Below are 17,079 nucleotides of genomic sequence, written 5' to 3' on the forward strand. Positions count from 1 at the left end.
GCCATGGTTGATGTTATGCTTATGTCTTGTATGTTATGCATATAAAACGGGTGAGGAAAGGTAATGAAATGGTAAGCTCCTAGTTGAAATATAATATGATGAAAAGGGAATGATGAGTTGAAGGATGTATTTATATGTTTAAAATTTATGTATGCTATGGATGAATTTACCTAGTTCATGAACAAATATACTAATTAGTGAATTGCTGTTGTTATTTAAGTTTATGCTAAGTAAATGAAATGGAAAGTAAGTAAATTGAATGATAAGAAAATAAATGGAGTGGTTCATAGCATTATGAAAAGGTTAATGACTGAGTTATATGTTTTACAAATCCTATTATGATAGGACTGAAAAATATATATGATATTGATGGTTATAAAGTTTGATAAACTTTGTGGTATTGGTATAGGTTTATAGTTACTCCATAAAGTTCATTATTGAAATGAATTTAAAGTTTATATGAGCTTACTAAGCATTCATTGCTTACGTAGATATTTTCCTTTACTTTACAGATTATCTGAAGCTCGATCAGTTTGAAAGCTCGTCGGAGACCTATCACACTATCCACTGAATAGATTTTGATGTCTTGATCAAGGTTATAATTGCATGTATAGGTGGACTTGTGGTTTATGTTAGTTGATGAGTTTGGCATGTTTATGTCATTTTGGTTGATGTAACCTTGGTACTTTTGATGCCTTGTTGATGTGTGTTATTTTGACAATGTGTTAATGCAAGTTTAAATGACCAAAATGGTAAGTGATGAATTGACCTCAATATGGTAAAGTTATGGTATGCTTTGGAAAGGTTTTGAATAAATGTGTATGATTGAAATATGGTTTGTATATATGTTGGTTGTTGGAACCATTTCGAAATGGCTAGATTTGTGTCATTTAGATGGTTTTGATGCATGTGAGAAATTTTCCAAATGATAAAGTTATTTTGATGTGGCATGAATCTAATATGGTATGGTTGATATGTGTCAATTGTGATATGTTTTGGTATGGAAACAAGTTAGTTAATAAATGGTTAAATATGCACATGTTTATGTATCTTTGATGTATGTGCTTGAGGTGCCTATATGGCATATTGGTTGTATGAATGATTAGCTTATTTATGGACCTTTTGATGCAGGTTTTGAGCATGTTTAGAAGCCTTGATCATGTGTGCAAAAGTACTTAGGCTTATGCTTGAGAAGGGTGAAAAAAATGCCTTGATTTTAGCCATTTTCTTGTCCACACGACCTAAGACATGGGCGTGTGTCTTAGCCGTGTGTGACATACGACCATGTGACACAGCCGTATGTCCCATATATGTTTAAACGGTTGCAAATCAAACAGTTACACGGCCAAGCACACGGCCTGGCATACGGGTGTGTGAGGCCATTTTGAGAGTTACACAGGCGTGTGGCTTGGCCATGTGACCCAAGTCAGAGAGTTACACGGGCTGAGAAATGGCAGTGTGTCCCTATTTCGAATGTTACATGGCTTGAAACACGAGCGTGTGTCTCAACCTTGTGAGTCACACTGTCTGGCCACACGACCGTGTGACCCCTACAGTATGAAATTTTCTATCTTTTTTCCATAAATTTCTAAATGTTTTCGATTTAGTCCTGAATTGTTTCTAAATTGTTTCTAAGGACTCGAGGGCTCGAATAAGGGATGATATACATGTGTTTGAATGAATTGTGCTATGATTTATGAAATGTTTAGAATTGAATGCTTTAAGTTACGATTTTAAAGTAATGCTCTGTAACCCTATTCCGGCAATAGATACGAGTTAGAGGTGTTACATGCTATTGATTTTTTATATATAGTGTTAATTCTTAGCTCGACATTCATATGTCGTGGTGTGGTCAGTTACAAAACCTAAGAAACTAGGTTGAGGTTGGCATCTAGAAATCAAAGGAGAAAAACCAAGACCAAATCATCTTAAAGGAGAAAAACCAAGACCAAATCATCAAACTTTTATGGTGCCTTATTAATGAAAGGGATAGTCTTTGGGCCAAAGTCTACCTTGCAAAATACTTAGGTCATCCTAATGCAAAAAACCAGGATCCCTCACCTACTTGGAAAGTACTTCAGAAAATGAGTCCCTTTACATAAGCGGGTATAATAGTGATTAAATACTGTGAGCTCACAAAGTTCTAAACTGATAATTGTTTGGATAAAGGAGCGCTTAGAAATAAAATATGTGGCCCTCTACGTAAGGAGGAGGAATCAATGAATTTTGTTGAAACTAGAAGATATTGGGAAGCTAGAGGTAACAATGATTTGTCAAAAGAATTACCACAAGACTTAATTGATGATTTCTTGAGTATACCAGCCTTTTCCGTTCAAAGAGACAATGATATAATATACTGAAACCTAACTAACTTAGGATGCTTCTCCCTTGTTAGTGCTTATGAGTTAGTCAATAGTCAAAGAAATAGCCTACAACCACCATCACCTTGAATTATTGATTGGAAACGTTTTGGAAATTGAAACTTCACCCAAAGTTTAAATGTTTCTATAGAAATGTGCTAGGAAAGTTCCCCCAACAAAGGTATTGCTGACACATGGGGGCTTTAATCTACAAGAAACCTTGGAATGCCCATTATTTTGAAATCAAAATGAAACCACTGATCACCTTCTTAGAGAGTGTTATACTGTCAAAACCATTTGGACCATAGTCAGTAAACATAATAGATTCAGTAAAGCATTGAACATGGATTGGTGGGAATGGCTTGAAGCAAATCTCAATTCAAATGAGTGGATTGACAAACTGAAACTCCCTTGGTCTTCGAATTTTGCTTTCCTAATGAGCTACACTCCAGTTCTAGTATGGACATGGTTTTAGTCAAAGTTGCATAATTTTTCGCTGTAATTGCTAACTAGATTAATACCAAAGCCTTTAATTACAATCTTTCTCACTAGATAAAGCCAAAGCCAAGTTTTGTCATAATCAATACGGACGACTATGCTCTAGGTAACCCAGGACGAGCAAGTGTATGGATGGTTATTAGGGACCACCAAGGAAATTGGATTGCAGAATCCTTTAGGCACATCCCTAATGCCTCGAACATTGAAGCTGAATTATGAGAATTACAAGACGGAATTAACCTCGACTATAACACACATCACCTGGCCCGATTGCTGGGCTTGAGCTATAGAATGCTATGTAACACCTCTTATCTGACCCATCCATCGAATTCAAGTATGGGGCATCACAACTGAACCAATTGTGTACAAGCTTTGATCTTATTATTTGAAAATTAGACTATATTACCTATTTGCATGACACTTCTTTAGTGGCACTCCTTAATCTAACACAGTCTGGCTTGGTCCCTCATCGAGTTCTTATTCTGAAAATTCTACAACCACAGGTCAAACCTCTATAAGTTTGAACAAACTTAGTGATTTTCTGCATATCACAAAATAGTTTCCCCCTTTTGGAGGGGTTTAAATAAAAAGGTCTAAACACAATGAACTCCTTACTCGCTTAGGGACCTTTCTTCAGATCCGACTCTACGGTTTCTAATTTATTTTTGAACTTGTCTATTGGCGGATAGATCATTAAGAAATTTTCCCCTGAACCATCTTATCACCCATTTTTAACTTATTCAAAGGTTCCTCGAATGACTCCTCATACCTACAAACTCTCCCCTTCCTTTACTTGGGTTCCTTCTTTCATCCCTACATTAGTGTGGATACTTTTTTCCACCACATACTTATAAGGTGATCCTATTACTTACCCTCTTAAGGACCTCTCTGGTTATGTTCACTTGCAAAAATCCACATCTAATTAGCCTTTCGCTGTGGACTTGCTGCCATTTTAGCTGTTCGGTTTCTAATGAGGGCCCACACCACTCTAACGGACCAAGTTCCACTTGGGATAAATAGGGATTTGATTTCATCCTTATAACCTGACTTTTTTGTATTACCTTGCTTTTAAACGTATCACGCCCGTTTGATATGGACCGTTTTGGCCTACCATACTCCACAGACTGTCACCTGAGTGACCATCTGAGTTTACGATTTTCCTTACATGTTGTTTCCCCACGGAACTAGCCATTAGGCTAGTACTTCCTCAATAGTTCCCCCTCAAAGAGGAATGGTCTTGACAGACAAATCTATGACTCAATGTTTCATTTCTTGCAAACTCCCTCTAACGTTGGGTTCTAACTAACCCCTCATTTCCTTATGAGTTAATAGGCATACTCTCAATCAACCACTAGCATATTGGGTTCTCTGAGTACCCTCTGAAGATTCTTAATGGCGGGTCCTTATCAGCGATCCTCGATTAAACCTTCTTTAGTTTTCCTGCACACCAGTCACTATTGGCGTGTAATCTCTCGTGCCTAATTCTTGTTGGGTCACCACACACATGCCTTATTGGCTTTCATGACAAATATTATAACAGTCTTCTCTCACTTCTATTACGTTTCCCATTCATTGGTGGATTTTATCGACCCATTGGCTATCTATTATGTGTCCATACTTTCATTTTTTAATCTAACCCCTTTTTTTCTGATTTGTGAAATTCCTCATGATTACTGTCCTAATTGTCCACCCATGTTTTCTGTCTCGACGGGGCACCCCATGTTAATTGTCCCTGCAGACTCCACAAGCTGTCGTAGCTAAGCTATGGTCTTACTCAATATACCCCTTGTTTAATGTCCTAGCGGACTCTATTGGTTGTCATAGCCGAGCTATAGTCTTACACCTTGTAATCCTCATGTTTACTATCCCGGATGACTACCTCGTGTTTATTTTCTCAGCAAACTACCTCGTATTTATTGTCCCGATAGACTATACTGGTCGCCATAGTCAAGCTAGGATCTTACACTTTAAACCTCTTTGAGGCGTTGCCCTCGAAGGTCTCACACCTTAAATCTTAAACCTCTACAAGATAAATATTAAATTTAATTTCATATTAAGATAATCACTTTAATATTAAATTAATAAAATAGTATTAAGATAAGTGTACAAGCCCAAATCTGCCCAGGCCCATACAAAAATACAAAAAAAAATGAAATGTCCAATTACAACCTAATTTTTTTTAACAGCCCGATATGGCCCAAAACTAAACTAGCCCTAGACACTCAAACTTATTCAGGAAAATTGGAACCCTAGGTCTAGGTGCGCCGCTCCCCTATGTACAGCCTCCAGCGCTACATCCCACATCACCTCCGTACACGCTCCATGTCCTCGCTCGTACCTTCAAACAGGACAACAAAAAATCACAACAGACTGAGGCAAAACAAAAAAACAGTAGCAAAAGCTTGTATTTTTCGGCTATAAAAGCCACCAAAAACACAATGCACTTTTTTACACTTAGACAGATTTGAAATAAAAAAAGAAGCAATCAACATACTAAAATGTTGCATTTTTATTCTATTTTATTTTTCATTTTAATTTTTATTCGATTTTACTCCTAGTTTCAAAAAGAAAAACGAAAGTACGAAGAGGAGTTAAAAAACTAACCTGACTTTTTCAATCCCACCGCCGTAGGTGGCCGAGGCTCGTCGTTTTCGATGAAAAATGACGCCTTTAGGCTCGGGAAGCCCAAAAAACAAAAAAATAATTTTTTTTATTTTTCTGGCCATCGTGGATGACGACGCCGTCACTGTGAATGGTGGCCACCAAAATGGTTCCTACAACCGGAGTTTGGCCGAATTCCGGAAAGGGGTGAGAGAGTTGAGAGACTTTTTTACTTTTTTTGAGAAAGAAGAGTGAAAATGAATGTTAAAAAAAATTGATTTACATAAAGAAGCACAACCCAACCCGCTCCAAGGGGGGATCCGCGTGTTTTTTCCTTTTAGGATATTTATCCCTCTGGTCCTCTCGCTTTTTTGGGTTATTCTAATTTAGTCCTTTTTGTTTATTTATTTATTTTATAAATTTGACCCCAAAATTTACGGCGCGCTTCAATCGATTCCCTGACCCACTAATGCTTTGAAAGTATGGACACATGTCCAAGAATTGTTTTTTGGCCCATTTGGTCCTCTGCCTTTTCGCGTTTTTTTTTATTTTAGTCCTCATTTGTTTATTTTGTTATAATTTTTACTTTTAAATTTCATTTCTATTCTAATTTAATCCCTATTCTGTTGAATTTTAACCCTTTTTTAATTATTCATTTTAAACTATTTTATTTATTTTAAAGTTTTTATATATTATTCATTTTAAACTATTTTATTTATTTTAAAGTTTTTATATATTATTTATATTAAACTATTTTATATTATTTATTTTAAATTTTTTTAGATATTATTTATTTTAAATTGTTTCATATATTATTTATTTTGGAGTACTTTATACATTATTTTATTTTAAAACTGTTTCATAAATATTTTTTATTTTATTTTTTTACATATTATTTCTTTAAAAAAATGCTTTATATATTATTTATTTTAAATTGCTTTAGATTTTTTATTTCAAACTGTTTTGTATTTTATTTATGTTAGTTTTTTTGTTTTCATATTGTTTGTTTTGAACCCTTTTTTGTATTATTTGTTTTAAAAAAACTTTTCCCATATATTATTCATTTCAAACTTTTTATAGATTATTTACTTCTAATGGTTTTATATATTATTTTGTTTCGTTTTCTTTGATTGTTAATATTGATATTAAAATAACTTATGTTGTGATTATTTCTATTATGTGTATTATAATTCGTTTATTTGTATTTTCATGTCATTGTAATTCATTATTGTAACATTTTATTTGTAAATTATTACTCCATGTTGTATATTATCTTTTCATCATATTTCATTAAAACCACTTCAAAGGTCGTGTTTAATTCTTTTTCCTTTATCCATAACATGCCATTTTATTATATTTCAACTAAATAGCACGTATCGTTTTGGTTTTGTAATCGCTATTATTCAAAAATTTAAAAGTAAGGCAATGTTTCGTTTTTTAGAAATTCATGAAGTCGTACCTAACTTATGCGGTTTTGATTTCCTCGTTAAATCTAAACGACCGAACATCCTTCTAAATTTAAAAATACCTAAGTCTTAAATATAAATTAAAGGTAAACTTATTCTCGAGGACTCAAATGTCCATCCTAACTTACGGGATATGGCATATTGTTATCACAGGACGAGTGGGCCTTTGATGTTCGTTTCATTTTAATTCAAGCATTTTTTTAAAATTAATAAAAAAGGGATCATATTCTAAATTCTTTTCGCATTTTCGAATTTCGATGTTAAGACATTAATTAATCAATTAGGTGTCAATTTTGGGTGTTACGAGGGAGCTAGTCCTTCGTGCGTAATCGACTCCCGAACTTGTTTTCTCAAATTTCGTACACCAAAATTGTTGTTTTAGTAAATCAAAATGTTTTATTAAAACGATCAATCACAAGGTGACCCGATCACACCTCATAAAAAAGATTGGTGGCAACTCCCATTTTTTTTCCCAAATAAAAGTCGACCGTTTGTTTTCAAAAAAATGGTTTTGACAGCTTGGCGACTCCACTGGGGACGAATAAGAGAGTCAAGCCGCTATTTGATTAATTCTTGTCTTATTGGTTGAAAATTGATAATTCGATTTAAAATTACAATCTTTTCATTGCATTTCATCTATCATTTTTGTGATCTTAGTCTTAATATATTTGCTTTATTGGTTCGAGTCTTTAGATATTTTCGCATATTGCATTGCATGCTCGTTTGATCTTACCCTTTTAAGTGGGAGTGAGAAACTATTCCTTCGTGAGGTTTTCACCTCCGTATAAGATAGTGGATCGCTTTCGGGATACATCCGTACCTATGTCTTCGTGAGATTTTCATCTCCATATAGCCATAGGGAAATGTATTCCCCTGACCTGAACTCAGTCCGTATGAGCCTATAATGGGCAAGGATCGAGGAATCTGTCAGTTCAAGTACCCATTCTTTAGAACAAAACCACATATAGTGATCCAATAAGAGCCCCTGGGTAGAGCTGCCCTAAACCATTAGTGGCTAACCGAAAAGGCGTTTTATTATTTCTTGCTTACTTTGAGTTTTTAATTTCGTATAAAATGTACTGACTTGTGTTGTTTTGCTTTGATTGTGATTGCATGACATTTTCATCATAAAAAAGGTGTTGATTCACGTTTTTGGAATCCCGCCTACAGCTCTTTTACCTTTAGGAAGGTGGATTTGGTGCCTATTGTAAAGGAGTATACAGCTTTGCTTCGTTGTCTGAAGATTCAAGTTGACAAGGCCTATTCTAGAGCCGTCAATGTCCCGACCTTCGTAAAGAAGTTGATGAATACCATAGGAATGAGTGAACAGTGGGTCGCTGTTCAGATCAAGCAAAAAGGAGAAAGAAAATGTTATTTTGGCATACCCAGATATGAAAAAAAGGGTTGATGTTTTTGCTTTGAGTATTTATGGGCTGATGGTTTTGCCTAAAGCACTAGGACACCTAGATGAGACAATTTCTAATTTGTTTGACCGACTTGATAAGTGGGTCATGCCTTTTCCCTAAAGTGAGTCGACTTCGTTAGTCTATCCACTACAACCCAAACAACATCTTTCTTTTTTTGGGTTAACAGTAGTCCAGTCACGAAGTCCATGGTGATCCTGTCCCATTTCCATTCGGGATGTTCAAGCTTGACCTACTGACATATCAAGCATTTCAACACAAATTTAGAGATATCTCTTTTCATACCATTCCACTAGTACTTGGTCTTTAAATCATTGTACATCTTGGTACTTCCCAGATGAATTGACAAACGACTATCATGTGCCTCTTGCAAAATCTTCCGAATAAGCTTATCATCATTGGGTACACAGACCCTATCTCCAAACATCAAACAACCATTAGGATCAATCTGAAAATCTGATTCGACTCCCATTTCACATTGTGCTCTTTTGACTTGTAAGTCACTATAATTGATCTAAGCTGCGCAAACCTCTTGGAGAAATGTCAGTCTAGCTCTCAACTCTGCCAAAATTGAACCATCACCAGATAACTCCAAATGCGTGTTCATAACTTTCAAAGCAAACAAGGACTTTCTGCTTAACGCGTCGACGACTACGTTCGCCTTACCAGGATGGTAATCGATCACAAGCTCATAATCCTTAATCAACTCTTGCCACCTTCACTATTTCAGATTCAATTCCTTTTGAGTCATCAAGTACTTCAGACTTTTGTGATCGGTGAATACACGGCAAGTTTCACCATACAAATGGTGTCACCAAATTTTTAAAGCAAATACAATAGCAACTAGCTCCAAGTCATGAGTTGGATAATTTTTCTCGTGCTGCTTTAGTTGCCTCGAAGCATATGCTATTACCTTGCCCTCTTGCATAAGCACGCAACCCAATCCATTTAAGGATGCGTCACTATAAACCACAAATTTTTTTCTCGGTTTGGGTTCCACTAAAACTGGAGCTTCGGTTAGTAATGTCTTCAATTTATCAAAACTTTACTGACATTTTTTCGACCATTAAAATTTAAGATATTTTTGAAGTAACATTGTCAAAGGAGATCATCGAAAACCCTTTTATGACGCATTGATAGTAACTGGCTAAGCCCAAAAAGCTTCTAACCTCGGTTACGTTCCTCAGCAGCTTCCACTCAGCAATAGCAGATATCTTATTTGGATCAACTTGGATGCCATCACCCAACACAATATTACCAAGGAATCCAACCTCTTGGAGCAAAAACTCACTCTTGCTAAATTTGGCATACAACTGTTTGTCCCGTAAGATCTATAAAACCGTTCTCAGAAGTTCTGTGTGCTCAATCTCAACCTTGGAATAAATTAGGATGTCATCAATAAACACGATAACAAAATTGTCTAAGTATGCCCGGAATATCCTATTCACCAAGTCTATAAATACAGTCGGTGCATTTGTCAACCCAAAAGGCATTACAAGAAATTCATAATGGCCATACCTTGCTCTGAAAGCAGTCTTAGGTACATCTGGCTCTTTTACTCATAACTGGTAGTAGCTGGATCTCAAATCTATCTTAGAAAACATATGGCTCCCCTCAATTGATCAAACAAGTCGTCGATTCTTGGCAACGGATACTTGTTCTTGATGGTTACCTTGTTAAGTTGCCGGTAGTCTATGCACAACCTCATCGATCCATCTTTCTTTTTCACGAATAAAATGGGAGTACCCCAAGATGAAAAGCTTGGTCTTACACAACTATTGACAGTCAATTCTTGCAACTGTGATTTTAACTCCTTTAACTCAGTAGGGGCCATTCTGTAGGGAGCAATAGAAATAGGAATCGTTCCCTGTGCTAGCTCAATACCGAATTCCGCCTCTCTAACAGGAGGTAACCCTGGTAACTCTTCTGGGAATACGTTCGGATATTCATGGACTATCGATACCGACTCAATCTTCAATTCAGATTCTTTAGTATTCAATATGAACGCAAGGTAAGCTTCATATCCTTTCCTCATATACATTTGAGCCATCATTGAAGTAATCACAGTCGGCGGTGCATTCAACTCGTTCAATCAACCCGAAGAATGTCACCATCTGAACATTTTAATTCAATGTACTTGCTACCGTAGTTTACTATCATATCATGGACGGTCAACCAATCCATACCAAGTATTACATCAAATTCATTAAATGGAAAAAGCATAAGATTTTCTGGAAAACAATGTCCTTGAATCGTTAAAGGACAAATCTTACAAACTTTATCTACTAATACCAACATGCCTAGAGGGTTCGACACCTTAATTACAAAATCTATTGATTCCACAAACATGTTCATGCTAGACACCAATTTCATGCATATGTACGAATGGGTCGATCCCGGACTAATTAAGGCAATGACATGTGTATTATGAAGAGAAAATGTACCCGTAATAATTTTGGGAGTTGAAGCTTCCTCTCTAGCGTGTATCGCATAAGTCCTTGCCGGGGCTCGAGCCTCTGATTTTACAGTCGTATCCTTGACAGTAGTTCTACTAACACTTGCACTTCTAGGATGTCGTGGTGGTCTATCTCGAGGATTAGGAACATTAGACTTTGGGGTTAAATCCACCTCTTTATCAGATCGTTCTGGGCAGTCTTTAAGGAAGTGGTCAAAGAAGTGGTCAAGGGAACCACAATTAAAACATGCCATGCTCTTCATTCGGCATTCCCCAAAATAGAACTTGTTGCAGCTGTTACATCTCGACTTTTGATCATTTACACTCCCCACACTAGTTACCTTAGAGGAAGTAGACCCTGGGTTGTGCCTTTTAGAGCTTCTTGTTTTTCTTAAATATCCCACCGATACAGTGCAGCGTTCTTGTTGACTCTTCGATTTTTTCGTAGGAAAGGATTGCGTTCTATCGCTAGATCTCTTACTCGAAGCTCTAGCTTCTCTCTTTGCTCGCTTTCTTTCATTATTCAGCTCTTCAGCCTTCTTGGCTCGATCAGCTAACGTAGCCAACTCCCTTATTTCAAGAATCTCGATTAACAGTTTGATTTCTTCATTCAGACCTTCTTTGAAGCGCTTACACATTTCCGCCTTCGATTGGACCCATTCACTCGCATACTAACTTAGTCACATGAACTCTCTTTCGTATTCTGACACGGTTTTGTTTCTTTGTTTGAGTTCCAAGAACTCCTTCCGCTTCTGGTCTAAGAACCATTGGCTGATATACTTCTTCCTAAATTCTGCTTGGAAGAATTCCCATATGATACTCTCTCTCGATGCTACTGAGGATACGGTCTTCCACCAATGGTATGCAGTGTCCTTCAATAGCGACACCGCACATTTCAAACTTGCTTTAGGAGTACAAGATAGTTTATCAAGAACTCTCATGGTATTCTCAAGCCAAAATTCGATACGTTCCAGATCATCATCAATTGTGGCCCTAAACTCTTCGGCTCCATATTTCCTAAGTTTGTCCACAGGGGCCTTACCAATTCTCTCGGGTACCACACCTTGTAGCACTTCTCCTTCAGGTCGAGTAAGGGGTGGAGGAGGTCGTGGTATATTGGGGCGGTTTCTCAAATAATCCCTAAACCATTCATCCATCATCTCAAAGAAGGCAGCTCTTGCCTCTTCTCGGCCTTTAAACACAAGCCTTCTACTACTACTAGCAGTAGCTCGTTGGACGAAAGCTGGAGCATGGCTCTGGCTCCCTTGGACTCATCTTGAGCTTGATTGGAAGACATTTACTATATTCAAATACAATTAAAAATGGTTAGGAGATGTCACACTATCATAACTTATATAATGGAAAGTATAGATATACTCGACATATGCTACGTTAGTCTTAGAACTGACTAAATTGTAGCTCTAATACCACTAAATGTAATGCCCCTTACCCGTACCCAAGAATGGGACAAGGTACAGGGCATTACTATGCACGAACATGACATTTTTGAAAAAATTTTAGGCTATAAAATTTCATTCCAAATTAAAACCAATAAATCATATTCATACTGACCCTATTATGGACCTACGACCCCAAGACATACATTGAAAAAGGTTCAGACCTAATCCGAGAACTTAAGAAAGCTTTTGGAAAATTTCCTAAGTTAAGCCTCACACGCCCGTGTGGAGGCAATGCACACGCCTATGTGCTTTAGGACACATATGTGTCCCTTACCCATGTGGAATTAATTGGATTTATTTTTCATTTCAAACCTGCAGGGGTTCTCACATGGCTGAGCACACGTCTGTGTCACTAGACCATGTCCTTCACATGGCTTAGACATGCCCGTCTTGTCATCCGTGCCCAAAAACTTCAGCATTCTATTTATGACATCATCATGCATTTAGGGAAACACGACCAAGTCACACGCCCGTGTGCTAGGCCGTCCCCTCTACACGGTTGAGACACACGGCCGTGTCTCTACCCATGCTTATACTACCATGCATTCTGACCTAAAACTTTTAGGTGCACGGGACACACGGCCATACTACACGCCCATGGGGTTGACCGTGTGTCACACACGGCCTAGACACACAACCATGTGTCTATCCGTCTGGACCCTTTTAGAGGCTACAAATCTAGGCCAATGGTCACCCTCTATAACCACTCATATTCGTGAACCTCAACGATGTTTCACATGGCCTAAATATGCCCGAGTACTATCTATTGCATGTTAACCTCATCTCATCGGTTATGTACATGCTAATTTATGCTCTTTGTATTTAGGATTTCCATCTCATTCAAAAACACATTTAGACTTGGCTCATTGTTATAACTCATTGCCAATTATGACCTAACCATCCCAAGTGATTTGGCCACATTTCATATGTCTATTTATAATATACCACATTTAATCATCACAAGACCATTTAACCACAAACAAGCACCATTAGTAGGTCATAGCCTTCATCAAAATGAGCCCATGTCTTATGGCCATTTACAAAAATAATAAGTTTAATATTTAAGCCTTTACATAGGCCAACCAATGACATATATCAAAAAATAACCAAAACCTATACATGCCATTGAAACAAAATAAAGTATCCATATACCAACGCAAGACAAGTTGATAGTGTTGACAATGCTCTAATCATCTTTCAATCCTTACGAGTCCACGAGCTCTGTAAAATAGGGAAAAGAGAGGGGGTAAGCCTCAACATGTGTAGTAAGTCCGGATAACGGGAAAGTAAACTTACCGGTTATTTAGCATGCAACCATATAAGACATTCAAGCTAAACATTCATAGTAAAATTTCCTATCACATGTACTCAACCATCAAGTTAGTCTCATGCCAGTACAATGTAACATCCTTCAAATATGGGCTCATCAATTCAAACATGTCTATTCCCATTTAACATTTTTAATCCCGTCGAATCTTTTGGAATCTCGATGGATATCTCGTTTACCATCAAATCATGCAAGTGATATTTTAAATACGCACTCCTGTGTACCTCACTTTTATGGCGGGATTACCAGTCCAGGCTAAATCCCCCACAACGTAACTCACAGAGTAATGTCGAGATTACCAGTCCAGGCTAAATCCCCTACAATGACATATACTCCTACGAGTTCAAGTCTGAATTACTAGTCCAGGCTAAATTCAGATCCTATTCGAATTACCCGTCAGGGCTAAATTCGTCAAAGCACATATATTCTTCGGGATGCTAGATTACTATAGGATTACCCGTCCGGGGTAGATCCTTTATACCGTTATTTCATTTTCGAGTAATCCATTAGACATCCATTTTTATTCAACCGGGACATTTCATCATAACATTAATAATTCATGAGTTGTCATACAATAAATATTACTATTATAATTCATACATGTGCATTCATCTTTAATGTATTTAAAGATAGTTTACATTCGAGTTACATGAACTTACCTAGTAATTGTTTAGGTTTCGTATTTCAGTTATTCCGAAACCTTTCGTTTTCCACGATCGAGCTCCGAAATTGGTTCCTCGAGGTCTATATCGGCAAAAATAAATTATTAATACCTCATGCTATTTATTTCAGACCTAAAATTTACCTTCAAGCAAAATGACTATTTTGCCCCTAATATTTCAAAATTTTACAAGTTAGTCCTTAGGCTCGTAAAATGAAATACATGCAATTCTTTGGTTACCGAAGCAAGCGAAATGTATTATAAACTCATATTAGCCCACATTTTCCTCTATTTCACATTTCTACCATATATTTTGCATCTTTTCCAAAAAGGTCCTTTTAGGGGTTTTTATGAAAATCACTTAGGAAAAGATGTTTAACATACATTTAACTTTCATATTCCACCATAAATCATCAAAGAACAAACATGTCACACATGGGTCATTTTGCATACATGAACCCTAGCTTAAAATGTGTAGAAATGGAGAGAACATGTTTTAAGGATCTCAAAAATACAAAGAACATTAAAAACAAGGCTAGGAGTCACTTACTATTGAGCTTGGAAAGTGAAAAAACCCTAGCTATGGTGTCCCTCGGAATTTCGGCAGCAAGAGGGAGAAGAATGGTTGATTTTTGCCTTCATTTCCCCTTTTTATTGATTTTATTAGCAAATGACCAAAATGTCCTTCCTTACTAAACTTCCAAAATTTTTCATGCATGCCCATTTTTATCCAAAAACTTAGAAATTGGGAAACTTACTCTTTAAGACCTTCTAATTAATAATCTAAAGCAATTTGATGCAAATTACTTCTAAAATCCAAGTTTTACAATTGATTCAATTTGGTCCCTAATTTTCAATTGGACACCTTACACTAAGAATTTCTTCATGAAACTTTAACACATGCTTACTTTCATATTCTAGGCCTTATAATAATCATAAAATAAATATCTTAACATCAAATTTTTGGTCCCAAAACCACTTTTCTGACTAGATCCAATTTTGGGATGCTACAAACAGCTTTAAAGAGAAATGCAAGATCAGCTGCAAATACAGATGCAAGAACAATTTGCCAAAATTCAGCAAGATATAAGGGATCAGATGTTAGAATCCCAAAAGAACATGATGAACTAGTTAACCCAGTTGTTGACTGGAGGGCTAGAAAAAGGAAAGAACCCTATGGTCAATTCCGGGGACAATAACGAGGACTCTACTGATCCTCTAGGTTTTACCCCAACAAATGTACAGACACAGCTCGCGGTGTACCCACGAAGGCCACCTATTATTATCAAGCCTCAACAATTTCAGGCTGATGTTTCGGCGCCAATGAACTACCAAACAGGCTCAGGCTCTAATCTGGTGGATAACCCAACTAATCCCATTCTCCTTGATCTTGATGATATAGCAGAAATAGAAAGGGCGAGAGTGGAGCTCCCAAAACAACTTGAAGACTGATGCAGATGGTTAGAAGAAAAATTCAAAGTAATGGAAAATGCTAATTATCATTGTGGAATCGATGCTAAGGATTTGAGCTTGCTTCCGGATCTAGTGCTTCCCCCCAAGTTCAAAACTCTGAATTTTGAGAAATATAATGGGACCAGCTGTCCCGAAGCTCATATCACCATGTTCTACAAACGAATGACCGATATGTCAATAATGATCAACTATTGATTCACTGCTTCTAAAATAGTCTGGTTAGGGCAGCATCCAAATGGTACAACAAATTGAGCCGTTACCAGATCAATTCATGGAAGGACCTAGCACAAGCTTTTACGAAACAATATAGTCATGTAACGGATATGACCCCTGACAGAATCACATTACAGAATATAGAGAAGAAATAAAATGAGAGCTTCAGGCAATATGCTCAAAGGTTGAGGGAAGTCTCCATACAAGTCCAGCCACCTCTCCTAGAAAAAGAAACCACAACACTTTTCATCAACACTTTAAAAGCTCTATTCATCAATCATATGTTGGGAAGCGCCACTAAAAGCTTCTCAGATATAGTGATTACCAGTGAAATAATTGAACAAGCAGCGAGGAGCAGTAAGATAGATGCGGGGGAAGCACCAAAAGATCGGCCCTAAGGAAAAGAGAGAATGAGGTGAATAATGCAAGCAAGTATAACAAGGGTTATTCAAAACCAATCACTGTGAGTCAGCTGAAGACAGTAACCACTAGCCAGCAGGGCCCCCTAAGACAATAATCCAGCACAAGGACAAATACAAAAAGGCTACAGTTCACACCCATACCAATAACGTATAGGGAGCTGTATCATAGCCTATTTGATGCACACGTGATATCCCCTTTCTACCTAAAACCGATGCAATCTTCATTTCCTAAATGTTACAATACAAATGGTCAATGCGAATACCATGAGGGAATCACCAGACATTCAATTAAAAATTACACCGTATTTAAAAAGTTGATCAAAAGGTTCATAAAAATGGGAATTGTAAAGTTCGGTGACCCATCAGGACCAAATGTGGCACGAAGCCCGTTACCTAATCATGCTGACCAGTGGGTAAATAGGATAACCGAAGGTGGGACTAAGAAAATCAAATGTGATGTTGCAGAAGTTAAAACCCTTCTAAGATAGATTTGGAAAGAGATGGTAGAAAGGGGATTAATTGTACCGGATTCAGAGAATAGACTTGAAAGGATGAGGAACTATTGTGAGTTCCATACTGGAGAGGGGCATGAGATCCAAGAGTGCATCGAGTTCAGAGCCCTAGTGTAAGACATGATGGGCAATAAATAAATGGAATTTTATGAAGATGTTCAAGGCCTAGAAGAAGGAAACATATGCACGTCGGAGGGAGAATCGACA

Source organism: Gossypium hirsutum, chromosome A10 (assembly GCF_007990345.1).
Source record: "Gossypium hirsutum isolate 1008001.06 chromosome A10, Gossypium_hirsutum_v2.1, whole genome shotgun sequence".
NCBI lineage: Eukaryota > Viridiplantae > Streptophyta > Magnoliopsida > Malvales > Malvaceae > Gossypium > Gossypium hirsutum.